This window comes from Theropithecus gelada, chromosome 12 (genome assembly GCF_003255815.1).
Source record: "Theropithecus gelada isolate Dixy chromosome 12, Tgel_1.0, whole genome shotgun sequence".
In the NCBI taxonomy this organism is placed as follows: domain Eukaryota; kingdom Metazoa; phylum Chordata; class Mammalia; order Primates; family Cercopithecidae; genus Theropithecus; species Theropithecus gelada.
This window is the reverse complement of record NC_037680.1, coordinates 62,796,191-62,813,186: the sequence shown is the minus strand read 5'-3', so window position 1 is coordinate 62,813,186 and position 16,996 is coordinate 62,796,191.

Sequence of the window (16,996 nt, the reverse complement as noted above, 5' to 3'; positions counted from 1 at the left end):
ATAGCAAAGACTTGGAATCAACCCAAATGTCCATCAGTGACAGATTGGATTAAGAAAATGTGGCACATATACACCATGGAATACTATGCAGCCATAAAAAAGGATGAGTTTGCGTCCTTTGTAGGGACATGGATGCAGCTGGAAACCATCATTCTTAGCAAACTATCACAAGAACAGAAAACCAAACACCGCATGTTCTCACTCATAGGTGGGAACTGAACAATGAGATCACTTGGACTCAGGAAGGGGAACATCACACACCGGGGCCTATCATGGGGAGGGGGGAGGGGGGAGGTATTGCATTGGGAGTTATACCTGATGTAAATGACGAGTTGATGGGTGCAGTAGACCAACATGGCACAAGTATACATATGTAACAAACCTGCACGTTATGCACATGTACCCTACAACTTAAAGTATAATAATAATAAATAAATTTAAAAAAAAAAAAGAAAAAAAGAAAAATTCTTTCTTTTAGAGAATATAAAATCATTAATTTGAGTAAATTTTATTACCGTTACTAAAAGGAAAACATGTGCTATGTGATAAAAATAAAAAAATAAAAATTGACAACGCTCATTGTCTATACTTGTAGGATGAAAAGAGAAATGATAATTATTATTCTTTCTTTTGTTTTTTTAAACAGGGTCTCACTTTGTCATCCAGGCAGGAGTGCAGTGGTGCGAACAGCCCACCTGTAGCTGGGACTACAGGCACGTGCTACCATGCTCAGCTAATTTATTTTTATTTTTATTTTTATTTTTTGTAGAGACAAAGTTTCATCATGTTGCCCAGGGTGGCTTCAAACTTCTGAGCTCAAGCGATCCACTTGTCTTGCGTCCCAAAGTGCTGGGATTATAGGCATGAGCCTTCATGCCTGGTGGAGAAATGACATTTAAATCTAGATCAAATGTGAAGGGAATTTCAATTCTGTACAAGTTAAGAAGAAAAGCCCTTTTCCACTGGCTTAAATACTTAAACAACAAACTTAAAAGCATTACATTAGTTCACAGTAATTGAACAGCCATGTAATTCCAGGTTTACCCTATAACCACACAAGTGAACCTTGGTTATGGGATAGAAATAATGGAAACTAGTTAAGTTTATTTCTCTTCACTTTCTCCTTTCACAGACAACTATGAACAATGTATTTTTATGTTACCCCAGCAGAAAATGAAATATTAAAATCTGATTTTTATTTATTCTATGTATTATATATGAGTTGATATGGTTCTGCTCTGTGTCCCCACCCAAATCTTACGTCGAGTTTTAACTCCCAATGTTGGGGGAGGACTTGGTGGGAGGCTATTGGATCATGGGAGTGGATTTCCCCTCTTGGTGTTCTCGTGATAGTGAGTGAGTTCTTATGAGATCTGGTTGTATAAAAGTATGTAGCGCTAGTCTGGACACGTATTTCAGCCGTGAATTTAACATGGTGAGAAAAGAAGTCTTTTTTCCCCCGTGCAGTATCAATTGCTACACACTTGATCTTCTCTACGACAATCCCTGTCTCCTCCAGTTTTTCCTATCTTTAAATGAAAACATCATCCATCTATTTGCTCATGCTAGAAATCTCTGTCATCCTTAACCCCTTTCTTTCACTCACCTCTCACACTCTATATGTCAAGTTGACCCTGTCCACTTCTCTCTGTTTCCACAGTAATTGGCCGAATTCAAATATCTTGCACAGACTCCTGTGATAACCTCGTAATTGAACTCTCTTTATTTGCTTTTGTATCCCTCTAATCTACTCTCTGCAGAATAGAGTATTATTTGTAAAAACCTGGTGATGTCAATACCTCTTAAAACCTTTCAATGTCTTCTGATTCTCTTCGCATAAAGTTTAAAATATTTTCTGTGGCTTACAATGCCTTACCTGATACGGCTTCCTGCTTTTCCATGGTTCATTTACATTGGTCTTCATTCTAGCTTTGAACAACTAAATATTGACCTAATGACATATTTTCATGTTTTCTTCTGTCAGCCACAAGCATACACCCTATACTGTCCTCCACTTTTTTGGGTGACCAGTATGTAATTTCATTTTCCGGCTTTATTTCAAGCATTGTTGTCCATTGGAGAGCTTTCCTGAACTCTCACTCTACCATCAAGTCCTTTGGTTACATTCAGTAATAGCATATTTATGTTTTCTTCTTTAAACTTTGTATAGTTATAATTTTATTGCCATAATGTCAATAGTTACTGTTTATCTTCCCCCATTAGACTATGTGCTTCCTGAGGATTGGCCTCTCTAAATGTCCTTCAGTGCTTTAGCATCATTGCTTAGTTCAGTGACTAAAACATGAGACTCAATATCATGTAAACAGATTCTATAGCAGATAGTATAGCAGCCTGAAAAGCAGATAACCTGAATTTCAGTCTCATTTCTCCCACAAAAATAACTCTGTGGTGTTGAATAAGGCACTGGCATTTCCCTTATGTCTATGTTTTCATTATACAAGACAGAGTTCAGTTGCAGGGGAAAATACTACTTTAAAGGGAAGGAATCTCATAGTAGGAAATTAATATTTACAGAATTACTAGAAGGGTAGGAGGAGTAGGCTCTATCGGTGCTAGATTTCTAGAGATAACTCTTCTACCTCTCCCAGGAGCAGAGAAGATAGGAAAATTGTGAGACAGTCCCCCATAGCTGCTACCCTGACATGAGGAAGCCATCACTGCCACTGCTTCAATGACCTTTGTTTGTTTGGTTTTAATTTTTGTTACAATTGTGCATACATATAGTTTAAAAAGACCAATAGTTTTTTTTTTTTTTTTAAGAAGTTTGTTATGAAAACAAGCAGACTTTGGCCATCTTCATTTTCCCTTTTTTTTTTTTTTTTGGAGGGAACTACTTGTACCTTTTCTTGAGGATTATTTTGGGATTACTTCCAGGGCTCTAAATAACATGACTCTGTTGCTACTTACATTGCTCCCATGAAAGATACACACTTAGCACTCCATCACCACTCCCCTCCCACTGCACAAATGCTTTCTTGCAGACATACAGAGACAACACACTGCTGTTCCAGGAGTGAACTACGCTTATTTTTCTTTCACCATGAAGCTTGTGTTTTCCCTTGTCATAACTGTCTAAATATTCTTTCAAGGTGTGCAGACATGTCTGGTGTTCTATCAGTTTTACCTTCCTCAAGTGAAATAATTTTTCTGATCTATTCCCATTTGGAGTACATTGGATTGTTTTCCTTCCTTGCCTTTGTCATGGTTGTTGGTATAGGTTCTCCCTTCATTGTTAACCTGCAGATTCTGTTGTGTTTGATTACTTTATTCCTTGACAGTTAACACACCCTGTATGGGTACATAGAGCTTGCAGGCTGCTTGTCTAAGTACTGACTTTTTTTTTTTCCTTTTTCTTTAACAGCTTCGTGGGAATGTAATTTATATACCACACAATTTACACACTTAAAGCATGTAATTTCAAGGTTTTTAGTGTATTTACAGAGTTGTGCAACTGTAACAAAAATCTAATTTTAGAAGATCCATGTCTCTCCAAATTGAAACCTGTACCCATAGCAGTCACTCCACATTCTCCCTTCCCATCAGTCCTATAAAGCTGGGCAATCATTAATCTACTTTTTGTCTCTATAGATTTGCCTGTTCTGATAATTTCACATATAAGGAGTCATATAACATGTGGTGTATTAGTCTGTTTTCACACTGATATAAAGATACTCCTAAGACTGGGTAATTTATAAATAAAAGAGGTTTAATTGACTCACAGTTCTGCATGACTGGGGGAGTTTCAGGAAACTTACAATCGTGGTGTAAAGTAAAGGAGAAGCAAGCACTTTCCTCACAAGGAGGCAGGAGAGAGAGACTGAAGGAGGAACTGAAAAACATTTATAAAACCATCAACTCTCGTCGGAACTCTTTCACTATCACAAGAATAGCATGGGGGAAACTGCTTCCAATGATCTAATCACGTCCCACTAGGTCCCTCCCTCAAAACCCGGGATTACAATTCAGGATGCAATTTTGGTGGGGACACAGAGCCAAACCATATCACATACGTTTTGTGGAAGGCTTTTTCACTTAGCATTATGTTAACAAGATTTATCTGTGTTGTAGTCTGTATTAGAGTTTAATTTCCTTTTATTGCTGAATAATATTCCATTGTATGGATTTATCACATTTTGTTTATCCATTCGTCAGTTGATGGTCCTTTGGATTGACTTCACTTTTTTGCTATTATGAATAATGCTGTTATGAATATTTCTGTATACATTTTTTAGTATTTAAAATTTTTAAGAGGTGTGTTCTCATTCTGTTGCCCAGGCCGATCTTGGACTCCTGGGTTCAAGTGATCCTCCCCCCTCGGCCTCCCAAAGTGCTAGCATTATGAGCATGAGCATGAGCTACTGCGCCTGACCCATACATTGTCATATGGCCATACATTTTTATTTCCTTTGGGTACTTAAGAGTGGAATTACATTGTCATATGGTAACTCTGTGCTTAATATTTCAAGGAACTGTGAAACAGTTTTCCAAAATGACTGCTCCATTCTACATTTCCACTAGCAATGTATAAAAATTCTAATTTTTCCACATTCTCACCAATATGTGTTATTGTCTTTTTGATAATAATCATCCTAATGGGTGTTAAGAGATATCACTTTGTGATTTTGATTTTTCTAATGATTAATAATGTTGAGCATCTTTTCATATGCTGATTGTCCACTCATATGCCTTCTTTGGAGAATGTCTATTAGGTCTTAATTCTTAAATATGAACATTCAATCAAGGATCTGTAGGTATAGAGAAAAGTTTATCCATAAGAATAGAGATAACCCCACTGGAAAAACTACCTTAGAAAAACAGTAATAATTCAAGGACAAAGAAGTAAACAAAGAATACTCACTCTGTTAAGCATCCTCAGAGAGATATGAGGATTTCTTGGAGTCATGCAAGAGGATGCTCTGCAAAAGAAAGTTTGAGCATCATAGGCTGCCTAGGTGTGGAACTCTAAAACCATTTTTTTTTGGAGGGAACTACTTGTACCTTTTCTTGAGGATTATTTTGGGATTACTTCCAGGGCTCTAAATAACATGACTCTGTTGCTACTTACATTGCTCCCATGAAAGATACACACTTAGCACTCCAGTGTGGGAGAAGCTCGAGACCTTTGGCTACTGGGCTGGACCAAAAACATGTACTTTAAACTAAATGTGTGTGTTGATACATAGAGTCAGTTCATAAGGTACTGCTTGTGATAGATAATCTTAGGGGTTGAGATGACAGTAGGAGTCAGCCTGTATGTGGGGTTTTTTTCTTTGCAGGACATAGTTATTATTTCCTCTCCTTGCAATATAGAAACGTGTCCTTTATTAATGTCAAATATTCAGATAATAACCATGTTTTCATTTAAAATGTAAAATTTATAAAAGTGAATTTTGTACTGATCAGCACATTGGCAAAAGAGCCTAAATAATCAAAGAATCTTTTGCTTCTTAAACAATAGCCTAAGGGAAATGGACTGGTGAAGAATTAGCCTTTCTCTGCCAGTCAGATAATAATAAAAGGAGCAGAGCCTCACTAGGGGTTAACTGCTGTGGCAGATTATCTTGTTGGATTACAAGATGCTTTAATACCCAAAATCATTACTAGCATGCTTACTATTCCTGTCTTCCAGATGACCTCTCTACAATACCATTCACTAACTTATTGTAGGCTCATAGCTAGAGGTAGCAGGGCTGAAATTAGAAACTAGGGCGTCTGATTGTAGTTCCTACCCTCTTTGTACACCTGCTGCTTATTCTTTTCTGGGGAAGACAATAAACCAATTAAAACTGGTAGTTTTTTCAGATACTTTGTCCTGGTCTGAGAAAGAATGATCATTGTACATCAACCTTTTGCTAACACATCCATCCTATAGAAGAATTTTCTACCCTAAGGCTAGGAGTATTACATTAGGGGGCAGAGCAATTGATTTCTCTTTGCTCATTGTCTTTTTATTCACTACACACAATTAATAGGCTTTTTCTCCTTTTTAGTGTCTGCTATTATTGAGTGAACTGCAAAGAAATGAAAGAAGAGCACAGTAAAATAATAAGTTGGCTTGGAAGCAATTTTCTAACACTGTGTGATAATGATTTCACTCTTCTTGGTATCAGACATATCTGTCACCACTGAGGGATTTTACAGTTGTCAGAGAACTAGTTAAGAGAAAAATACTTGACTTTGGTGTATAAAATTAATACTTATGATGGTCATCAATAAAAATAATAAAAACTGCTTATCTATGGATAATTTTCTTATGTGTAACAGCTATGATGACTATCATTAGTATCTGTCAAGTTATTACTTATAGGTTTTATTTGATTACAATACTAAATTATGTCCAAATATACCCAGATTCTTTGGTTCTATGCCTGAAATCTTAAACTTGATTATCTCTTTCTTTCATCACAATCCCCTTTCCTTCCAGGTTGGTAGTCTGGGCCAAACTCACTTTAATTCTTTGAACCTCATTTTAACCGTCAGTAAAATAGACACTGTTACATAGAGTTATTGTAAAACCTCAATAAGATCATGTAGACAAATTACTTGGCCAAGTGGCAAGATTTTTGCAAGCACTGTATAAATATTCATTCCTTTTCTTATATTCTCTTTTTATTATTATTTTTTTCTTTTGGTCTTCAAACACTGAACCTTTCAGGTTTACTTCAGCAATTCTCTTGCCTGTGTCCCTAACCTCCTCAATTCCATGTCCTTCTTATAAATTACTTCTTAGTTCACATAATTTACTTTTTTTTGCTCTTAATCCTGAGTGCTCAGTGCAGCAGAGAAATTTACATGTTAATATACTGTTCCCTCTACAAGTTCAGTTTCTATATCATTTGAACTCCCAGCACCCTTTGCCAATCCCATTACTTGTATTTACTGAATTCCTTTGCATGTATTTATTTCAGAAGTACATTCTACTCAAACCCTCTAAGGTGAATGCCATCATATTCAGGCAATGACCTCACTGCCAACATCACAGAAAAGCTAATTCTCTCAAATCAATGACCACTATTGGTCAACATGGCTACATATATAGAATCCTGTCCTTCCTTTAGTGATCCTCAGGGGAATACATGTTTGTCCTTCTGTTCACAGCATTTCCTTCCTTGTACTTTTGATGCCGTGTTCTGATTTTTTTTCAGGTTCTTGCTTTATCAGTTTCTTTTTCTGTCTCTTCTCTGTGTGTGTCTTTATGTTTTGCAGTAGCTCTCTGTTTATTTCTCTCCTATGTCTTGAGATCTGAGCATGTTTATATTTCTTCCAATCTACAACTCTCTCCCAATGCTCTGTTATCTCATTTCTTCTGCAGCCATGTTTATGGATTACATTTTTTCCTCTCTGATTCCTCAGCTCTATTTTATTCTTCTACCTACCTACCTATCGATGCCACTCTATTGCCACTGATGTTGCTACTGTTTCTAATTATCTCCTAAGTACTAGATGTAAGAAACACTTTTCAATCTTAATTTTGGCATCATTTGAGAGTATTACACTTTCTTTAAAGCCATAGGCACTCTGCATAGGCTGGCTGAAGGCACATACTTAAAACCAGGATGCAATTCTCTTCCATTTTAAATCTTCTTTTGCCCAGTTTATGGGTTTCTATGCTGTAGCTCTGAATCTAGGTTTTTCTGCCCTGCCTATTCCTTGTGGCTTGGTTATTTATTCATCATGCTGCTTGATTTAATTTTGGTCTCTCCCTTGGAGGTTGCCTCCCTTTGACTCTACACTGTGTTGTGTATGTGTCGCCCCTTCCTCATACCTGCTTTAGAACACCAAGGACACTAAAGCCCAGTGTATGTCCAGTGTTCTGCCCACCCACTTGTGAGAGTAAAGGTTGGTTACACCCAAAAGCAATGCAAGGGGTTCTCTTACTCTGTAAGAGAGATAAGGCATCACAGTGTACAGAAAACACAAGTGAAGTTTATAGACAGAGATCTTCCAATAGTTAATTGCCAGTCATTTATGGAGTCTATCTACTTAAGATGTAGTATACATGTATATTATACTTCATACTCTTCGAAAATATTTTATTTTATTTTTACACTATTGCTATTTTCCTCCTGATAATTCTCTAGTGTATGGGAGAAAAAACAAAGAAAATGAAAAAATAATATAGATTACTATGCTGCTACTCTTGGCACACATGAGATTAATCCGTTTTGTTATTTTTCTACATTTTTTTCATTTTATTGTTCTTCTATACTCAAACTCTAATGTCTAATTTCCCCATGAATCTATTTTTGTGTCAAGTGTTCATTTTTGAACCAATTGCTGTCCTCAGAAGACTGTAGAATTAGCCACTTGCCTACTTCTTCACTGTCCAGTAGCAGTGTGCATTACGGCCCCACCAGGACAATATGGAGTAGGGAATTACCCTCAAGGTAACAAGAAAAATAGCACAATCAATTGCCACTATAGCCTATTCTAATTGCTTATAGATAATTAAATGTAGTATTTGATGTTTCATAAGTAACTCTTTGAACTTCAGGTTTTTCATAAAATAGGCTAACACCTATATTGCATGAATGTGTAGAAAGTGCCGTGCATGTTTGTCCATATCTGGCCTGTAATACATGGTTCACAGAATCTCAGCCTTCTATCTATTCTTTTACTTTCTCCTTTCTAAACCATTCTCTTTTTTCTAAATCTGTTGCCAATATACCATCTCAGAATCCCTTCAACTTTCATCTATATTTACCTCTGAACCAGTTTTCCTATTACAGGTAATTTTCCACACTACTTCCATGGTTATTTTTTTTTTAAATACTGTCTGATAATGTCACTCTCTTCCTTAGAATCTGCCCACATGTATATTAGCTAACAGTACTTCTTAACCCTATGTCTCCTAAGAGTTTTGATGGGTGATGACATTCTATGTATAGAGAAATAATTCAGCAATAGCCCCAGTGCTGTAAAAAAAAAATTCCCAGCACATTAACTCTAACTTTATTCCCTTATTTCCAGCTTCAGAAAATATTTCAGAATTTAAGGAGCAATCAAGAAGAAAAGTCTTAATTTTTAAAAAATTTTTACAAGAAATATTACTCTTCGTTAATTAATGATAAATGATTGCATATATCTTATGGTTAGCAATATAAATTTTTGAGACAGCTAAAGTAACAGAAATTATTCAACAGTTTATATTTTTATATTTCTTTAGACTGTGTTTGTACTTGTTATCAATTTTCTATATGTGACTTTATATCAATGCGGTCTCCTTCAAGTGGAAAGGCTTCAAGTGGAACCCTCAAAACAGGATGGATAGAAGAGTAATGCTTCTTCTGATAATAAATTATATTCCATTATTTCATAATGATTTATGATAATTATGATTTTCCTTTAGGAAATAATATAATATAGGTACTTAAAATATTAAGGTTTAGGAATATTTTAGATAAGATTCCAGGGGTGGATAATCAGGAGTTTCCCAACCCACTAAGTCACTTTCTGAAATATCTTTATTAAAATATAATCAATACACAAATAACCATACATATTTAATATACACAAACACTGGAGATACCATCACCACAGTCAAGGTAATAGACACATCCAATACCTCCCAAAGTTTCCTGCATCCTTTTTCTTTTTTTTTTTTTTTTGGTAAGAACACATAGCATTAGATCTTCCCTTTTAACAAAGTTTGAAGTGCATAATACTGTATGTATTGTTAACTATAGGAGCAATATTGTACAGCAGACATCTGTAATATATTAATTTAACATAACTGAAATTTTATATCTATTGAACAACTTCCCATTTCCCTCACCCCCAACCTCTGATAGTCACTATTGATAGTCACTATTCTGATAGTCACTATTCTGCTTCTATGAATTACTAAGTCATGTTTATAAACAAAGGATTTGGTCAGGGTCTCAGTCCTGTAGTTGACCCCACCTGACCTCAAATAGATATATTTTTCTAGCATTCTTCTCAGCAGTGGATTTTTAAACTCCAAGGACTAGAACGGTGTATTCCTTTTTTAACCCTGGAGATGAGAGAGGAACCACTGAACAATATAGTTTTTAAAAAGCTTTTTAACAAATTACTGTATTTATTATTTGAGGTTTTTCATCTTTATTAATGTTAGCATGATACTTTTAAGAATATTACATTAACCTTAATTTTTTTTACGTGTTTTTTAGAAGGTCAAACAAATCTTGGCAAATGGCTGGTGCTTAAAGTTTTCTCATAGTAAGGTATCTTCAGTGATTACACAAAGATTGGATATATATTCATTTTACATGAACTATGCCATGCATCTCATAAGCTGTAACCACCCATTGGCTCTCTTAATTGTCGGGTATTTATTGCCTGTTGAGCTATAATTTTCTAGTAGTCCAAGAAAGAAAACAATTGTCTGCATTTTGCCTGATACATGGAAGTCCAAATCTAGAATTCAATCCTATTCTTATAAGGCTTTATTCTTTTTCAGAGACAAGTAAGTCAGGGGAAAATACTTTGCCATCTGTCATTTACATCTTTGTATAGAAATAGGCGCTCTGTCCTGGCTCTTCAGCTAAATAACTATGTGACCATAAACTTTAGGATAACTTATAAAGGAATCCCAAGAGTCCATCTAGCGGAAAAAAATCAACTTGCTGAGTATTAGCTGTATTACATGACCAAGGATGTGATTATTCACTCCGCCACTTACTAGCTGTGCGGCTTTGGCAAGTTACTCCAACCCTGCCTCTGTGTGCTAAAATGCAGAGGTTAACAGCACTCACCTCATGGGCAGTTGTGAGGATTACAGAGTTAATGTACTCAAGCACTTAGATGAATGTGGTCAGCTGTCATTATTACAGTGATAATCTTAATTGCCACCATCATTACTTGGTAGGGTGTGGGATGGTAGACCTTAAAGGTATTAGTCGCCTTAAGAGAGAAAGAGTCAGGAAGGAAAGATAATGGTGTACAGTGAAACCATACGCCATGGTGCCAAACTGAAGGGGTTTTCAAGTTTGCCTGAATTTGGTAGCTTTTTTTTGCCACTGTTCCTAAGACTCCTTGATTATTTGTTCGTGTGTCCTAGGGTTTGCTTGAGATGATAACCTGTGAAATTACATTGCAGATGCTCCCTGTGATTCTCTGACACCTATTTTAAGTGCTGAATTCCTTTAGCTTGGTTTTCTTTTCTTCTTCTTTGTCTGAGGCGTGTATTAGTAGAAATAAAACTGCAAATTCATTTTGCTTCTCATAAAAGTACTATTATTATAATAAATAATTTTAACTGACTTCTTTTGTCTTGAAATTATATGGTTTGAATATCTATGAACTATGTCTTAGAAGGATCACCTCGCGCCGGCCGGGCGCGGCGGCTCCCACCTGTAATCCCAGCACTTTGGGAGGCCGAGGCGGGCGGATCACGAGGTCAGGAGATCGAGACCATCCTGGCTAACACGGTGAAACCCCGTCTCTACTAAAAAAAAAAAAAAAAGCCTGGCGTGGTGGCGGGCGCCTGTAGGCCAGCTACGCCTGAGGCTGAGGCAGGAGAATGGCGTGAACCCGGGAGGCGGAGCTTGCAGTGAGCCGAGATGGCGCCACTGCACTCCAGCCTGGGCGACAGTGCGATAAACTGTTCTCCCATAACATCTTTCATTTTGAAATCATCAGTTTCTTTCTTATGAACTGTAATCTGTAAAACAAAAATATTAATCAAGGTTTCGAGACTGCTATTTCTAATTTGACTAAAACTCTTGCAATAAAAATTTCCAAATTATCAGACATTTGAAAGATCTTGTGTATATTAGATTAGGAACATGACTAACATATTGTACAGCAATACCTTTTCCTATTTTATAGTTGAAAATCCTCCAAACTAGATATAAACTTGTAAAAATTATATCAATGGACAAAAAAGCTTTGGATTTGTAGACAATTTCTAAATATAAAACCATAAAACTCTGTAAAACTGTGGTCACTATTTAGCTATATTCTTACTGATTATACCATGAGTATGCATTAACCAAATGTATAAATATCTTGAAGTTATAAATATGTTTATTTTACTCCCCCAAAATTGTAAAGGTAATGTAAAATGAGTACTCATAAAAAAAGTAAATCACATAGTCCATGATTTCCTGTTTTCTAATGTTCTGTGCATCTAAAGAAAATAAATTGGCTACTTTAAAAAAAGTGGTAATTAATTGAATTAGTCTGTTTTCACACTGCTTTTACCCAAGACTGGGTAATTTATAAAGAAAGGAGGCTTAATTGAGTCACATTTCAGTATGACTGGGGAGGCCTCGGGAAACTTACATGGAAGTTGAAGGGGAAGGAAGATATGACTTATGCGGTGGTAAGAGAAAGAATGAAGGGGTAATTGCCACTTTTAAATGATCAGATCTCATGAGAACTTACTGTCACACGAACAGCATGGGGAAAACCGTCCCTGTGATCCAGTTACCTTCCACTGGGTCCCTCCCTAGACACATGGGGATTAAAATTCAAGATGAGATTTGGATGGGGACACAGAACAAAACCATTTCATTAATAAAATGATTATGTCTATGTTCAATATAATAATTACAGAATAATATACATATGTATGCAAAATAATGGATATTGTATATTCCTTAAGAAAATGTTTAGTTTATTAAAGTGAAACTTCAATGTAATCTATACATTTTTAAATTTAGTATACTGATAAGTTTAATTATTTCCTAAGATAAAGATAAGAGCTTTATTATATATTCCCATGATTATGTATTTATGTATTTCTAAATGCATACATATAAAGTTATGTTAATATTAATTTTTTAAAATCCTGTAAATGGCAGAGACGAATTTAAGGATACCTTCAAAAGTTAATGAAAATATTAATACAAAAGGCATTGCTGCCTTTAATGAAAACTATTATGAGTAAAATTAAAATTTAGGTTTTTCTATTGTTAAATGCTCAAATTATTGTATGTCTATATAACAAAAGTTCCTTTTTATTGCCAATATATTCTATTAAATTCTGTACTTCTGGCAAACTCTTAAGACATATTTATGAAACATTCATTATTTTTTAATGTTCAGTTTTAAAAAGTCACAGTTACTTATTGCTATGCTTTAAGATAATATTTAAAATAATTATATGTTGAAAAATTACAACTTATAATTATTTCTTGCCTCATGGACAATTCACTTTACTTATTTTCTTTCACTATCAGGCCCTAAATTCTGAATAATGAAACTGTCACGATGTCTTTTATGCTTGAATCATGTATGTGCTTTTGTAATGGCCCTAAGTAACACAAAATTTCACTCCATCATTTATAAATAAGAACAAGATTAAGTTCATTTTGACATTTTCCAAATTTCATTAAGTCAAATCAATTGTGATAATAAATTTTGAGATAAAAGACTGACGGATCAAAAGAAAAGTTTATTTTTAGCTGATTTATATATAAATAAAAAGATTACTATTTATATATACTTCAATGATTGTGTGGTTTTCAGGTTAAAGGAAGTATATTCATGTTCATACATACTGGTATAATATCTACCAAGTGATTTTCTTTCTATGTTTCATAAATTAGGAATCATCATGATACTTTATAACATACATCAAAAGACCTAAAGGTTTTTCAAGGTCAGACTGTTCTTACTTCCAGGGTAATCTTTGACTGTATCCTTATAAATCAATTGTGTGCTATAACTTAAAAGAAGATTCAACTCTTCCATTCTGCTAGTGCTGATTAACATAACACATTAGCCAGAGCTATTAGTTTTACTACCATGGCAGGGGTAAATTGACTAAATATCTAAACCAGCATAGCCAAAGGTGTTTGCTTCTAGTGCATGTCTTACTTGCCTGTAACGTAATCTTGTCCATGTCTTACTTGCCTACAATGTAATCTTGTCAAAGCTGTAAAGCTGGTATGGGGAACAGAACTAAATCCTGGAGGAGGCCTGTTGAGCATCTCCAAATGGGTTTTATATAATTGCCTCCAGCACTGAGATATGACAGTGTTTTGATTATTGTATGCTTATTCTCAGCGTGAATCAAAACTTTTCCCTGTCTGAAAGTCACAGCTTTCAGTAAACATTTGAAAGTAAAATGTTACTTGGCCCTAAGCTTCTCAGCTGGAGAATCCCTATCTACCTCTCTAGTGATAGAGGAATCAGTTTATTTTCACAGTTATTAAAGAATCAGAGTCTTACATCCTTAAGCGCCAAAACTACATTGTTCTTTTCCTCTATGGTCTGAGAAAAATGAAGACGAAGTGGCATTCTAAAATGCAAGCTTGCCAAATTCACCGAAGAGTCTTAATTATCTTGGCCTAAGATGCTCCCTTTTGCCCTAATGACAATTAAATCTACTTCCTCAGGATCATATAGATTATCTTCAAATGAGCTTGACAGTTAATTCAGTGAGAGGAGAACCTCAGTTTGCATTGTAGATGCCACCCTATTCAATGCAGGCATAGCGAAATATTGTCGAGGTTTGATGTAATGTTCTCAGAATTATTATTAACATAGGGAAACTAATAGTATTTATAATTGAATCAAAATGAAAGTACTACATGTGAAATTTAAAATGGGGCCTACAGGTAAATTTAGAGCCTCAATTACATTTATCAAAAAGCAGGAAAAAGTTATGTGTGAAGTTAAGAAACTAGCAAAGAATAGAGTAACCAACAAAAAAGTAGGAATAAAGAAAAATAAAGATGAGTAGAAAATAATTAAATGGAAACACTAAAAACCATAGGTTCAAAAAAAGATGGTTATTAGAAAAAATAATTGTGTATAAATCTTTAGCAGGAATAATCAATTAATGAAGATAAAAAGTAAATATATTATATAATATTTATACAATAAAGGTAACATGAACTGACATATATTAAAATTAAAAGTAACCTTAGGAGAAGTCTATGAACAATTTTATGCCAATACATTCCAGAACCTAGATGAAATAAATAATTTGCAGTAAATATAAATGAGGAAATTTGAAGAAAAAGTAGGAATTCAAGTAAATTAATAAAAATTAAATAAATTGAATCAAAATCTCGCTCAACAAAAGACACCATACCTTGATGGTCTTAGAGATAAATTTTACCAAATTTCCCAGAAAAAAAGATATTTCTAACATCTTTATTATAAATATGTGTATTTTTTTCAGAGAGCAGAAAAAGAGCAAAAGCTAGTCAGGTCATTTTATGAAGTTACTATTATATTGATACAAAAACTAAACAGCTATGGTGCAAGAAAAGAAAATTATAGACCAATTTGTTTAAGAAAGAAAATAATCAGATTCTAGTTTACATACTCTCAAATCAATTTCACCATTGTGTAAAACTCAATAATACATCTCAACCCAGTGATACATACCAGATACACAAGAAATTTTTGACATTAATAGATTAAAGAGGGTGGAGTCACTTTAGCAGATACAGACAAAGAAATTGGTAAGTTCAACACTCACCAGAAAAACACCATTAACAAATTAGGAGTGGAAAGAAACTTTATTAACCTGAAAAAAAATAAAAAAATTTTGATGGCAAGCTTACCAATGGTGAAACTGTACAAGCATTCTCAGTTAAGTCAAGAGCAAGAAAAAAGGCTGTCATTTTCATTTTTTTTTTTGTAATGGAGGTCCTAACCAATACAATAAGGAAAGAAAATGGGGTTTAATATTGAAATGAAAATGTGTTCACTTCTTTTCTTCAGATGCTATAATTATCTATATAAAAAACCCAAAAGAATCCATTAGAACTACAAGAATTTAGCAATTTCCTGAAGAAAAATATTTAAATAATTAATAACATTCTTATGCAGTAACAATTGCTAACAATATATAATGTTCAAGAAAAATCTTATTTAAAGTAACATAAAATTTATAAGTTATCCAAGACTAAACCTAACAAACACCCCACAAGATCTATAGGGAGAAATTAATAGAATAATATTAAATGATGTTAAAAAGAATAACTAATAATTACATTTACCTAGTATTTTAAAAGTTATCCCTTCCCAATTTATAACTGAATGCAATTACGATAAAAATTTTCTCCCTCTAAGTTGACATGGAAGAAAAAAGGGCCAAAAATAGACAACATTCTTCTTGAGAAGGCTGATGTCAGAAACCATTTACTCCTACTTATCACGACATCTCACAACTATAGAAATTAAGATTGTGGCAAAATCATAAAAATCCAGTGATGAGAGACTAGGATTAGTATTATGCAGATAGATAGATAGATAGATAGATAGATAGATAGATAGATAGATGATAGATGGACAGATAGATGGATAGACAGATAGATAGATACAGTCAGAGATACAGCTATAATGGCACAGTGAAATCCTAAGTGCAAAGAAGATCATTTTAATAATTATTTGGTGCTTGGATGATTGATCATCTGTGTTAAAAAACAAAAATGATACATTTATCTCAAGCTGTAGCAAAATAATTTTCCAGGTGGAATAAAGACCTCAGTATGAATATTAGATTTTAGCATTTCTGAAAAAAATACAGGCCAATAAATCTTGATGACATTGAATTCTAGAGAGTGGTTACCTCTGAGATAGAGGGATGCAAAGGTATGTAAGGAAAAGCATACAGAGCATTTCAACTAAGTTAATATTTTTTTATTCCTTAAAAAGGTTTTAGGCTGATAGAATATCTAACATAAAATTATAGATCAAGGGATGATAAATTTTTCATATATAACAGCTTTTTTCCATATGTTTGAAACATTGAGAATAACAAAATAAAGAATGTACTAATCTGGGATTGCATCCTGAACAAAAAGAATAATTTAACTGCTTCTATAATTGGATCATTCTTTTTATTAGTGAGGTATAATTGAGGCTAAAGGTGAACAAGTATGTTGAAGGCATACCTTTAAAATGGTCAATTTCACTTTGACAGAACAAATAGATATGTATTGTATAATAGCAGCTTTAAAAAATGATAAGGTTATCCAGTTATTCTTTGATTTAAAATATAACCTTTTAAATTATATATTGAGTAGAC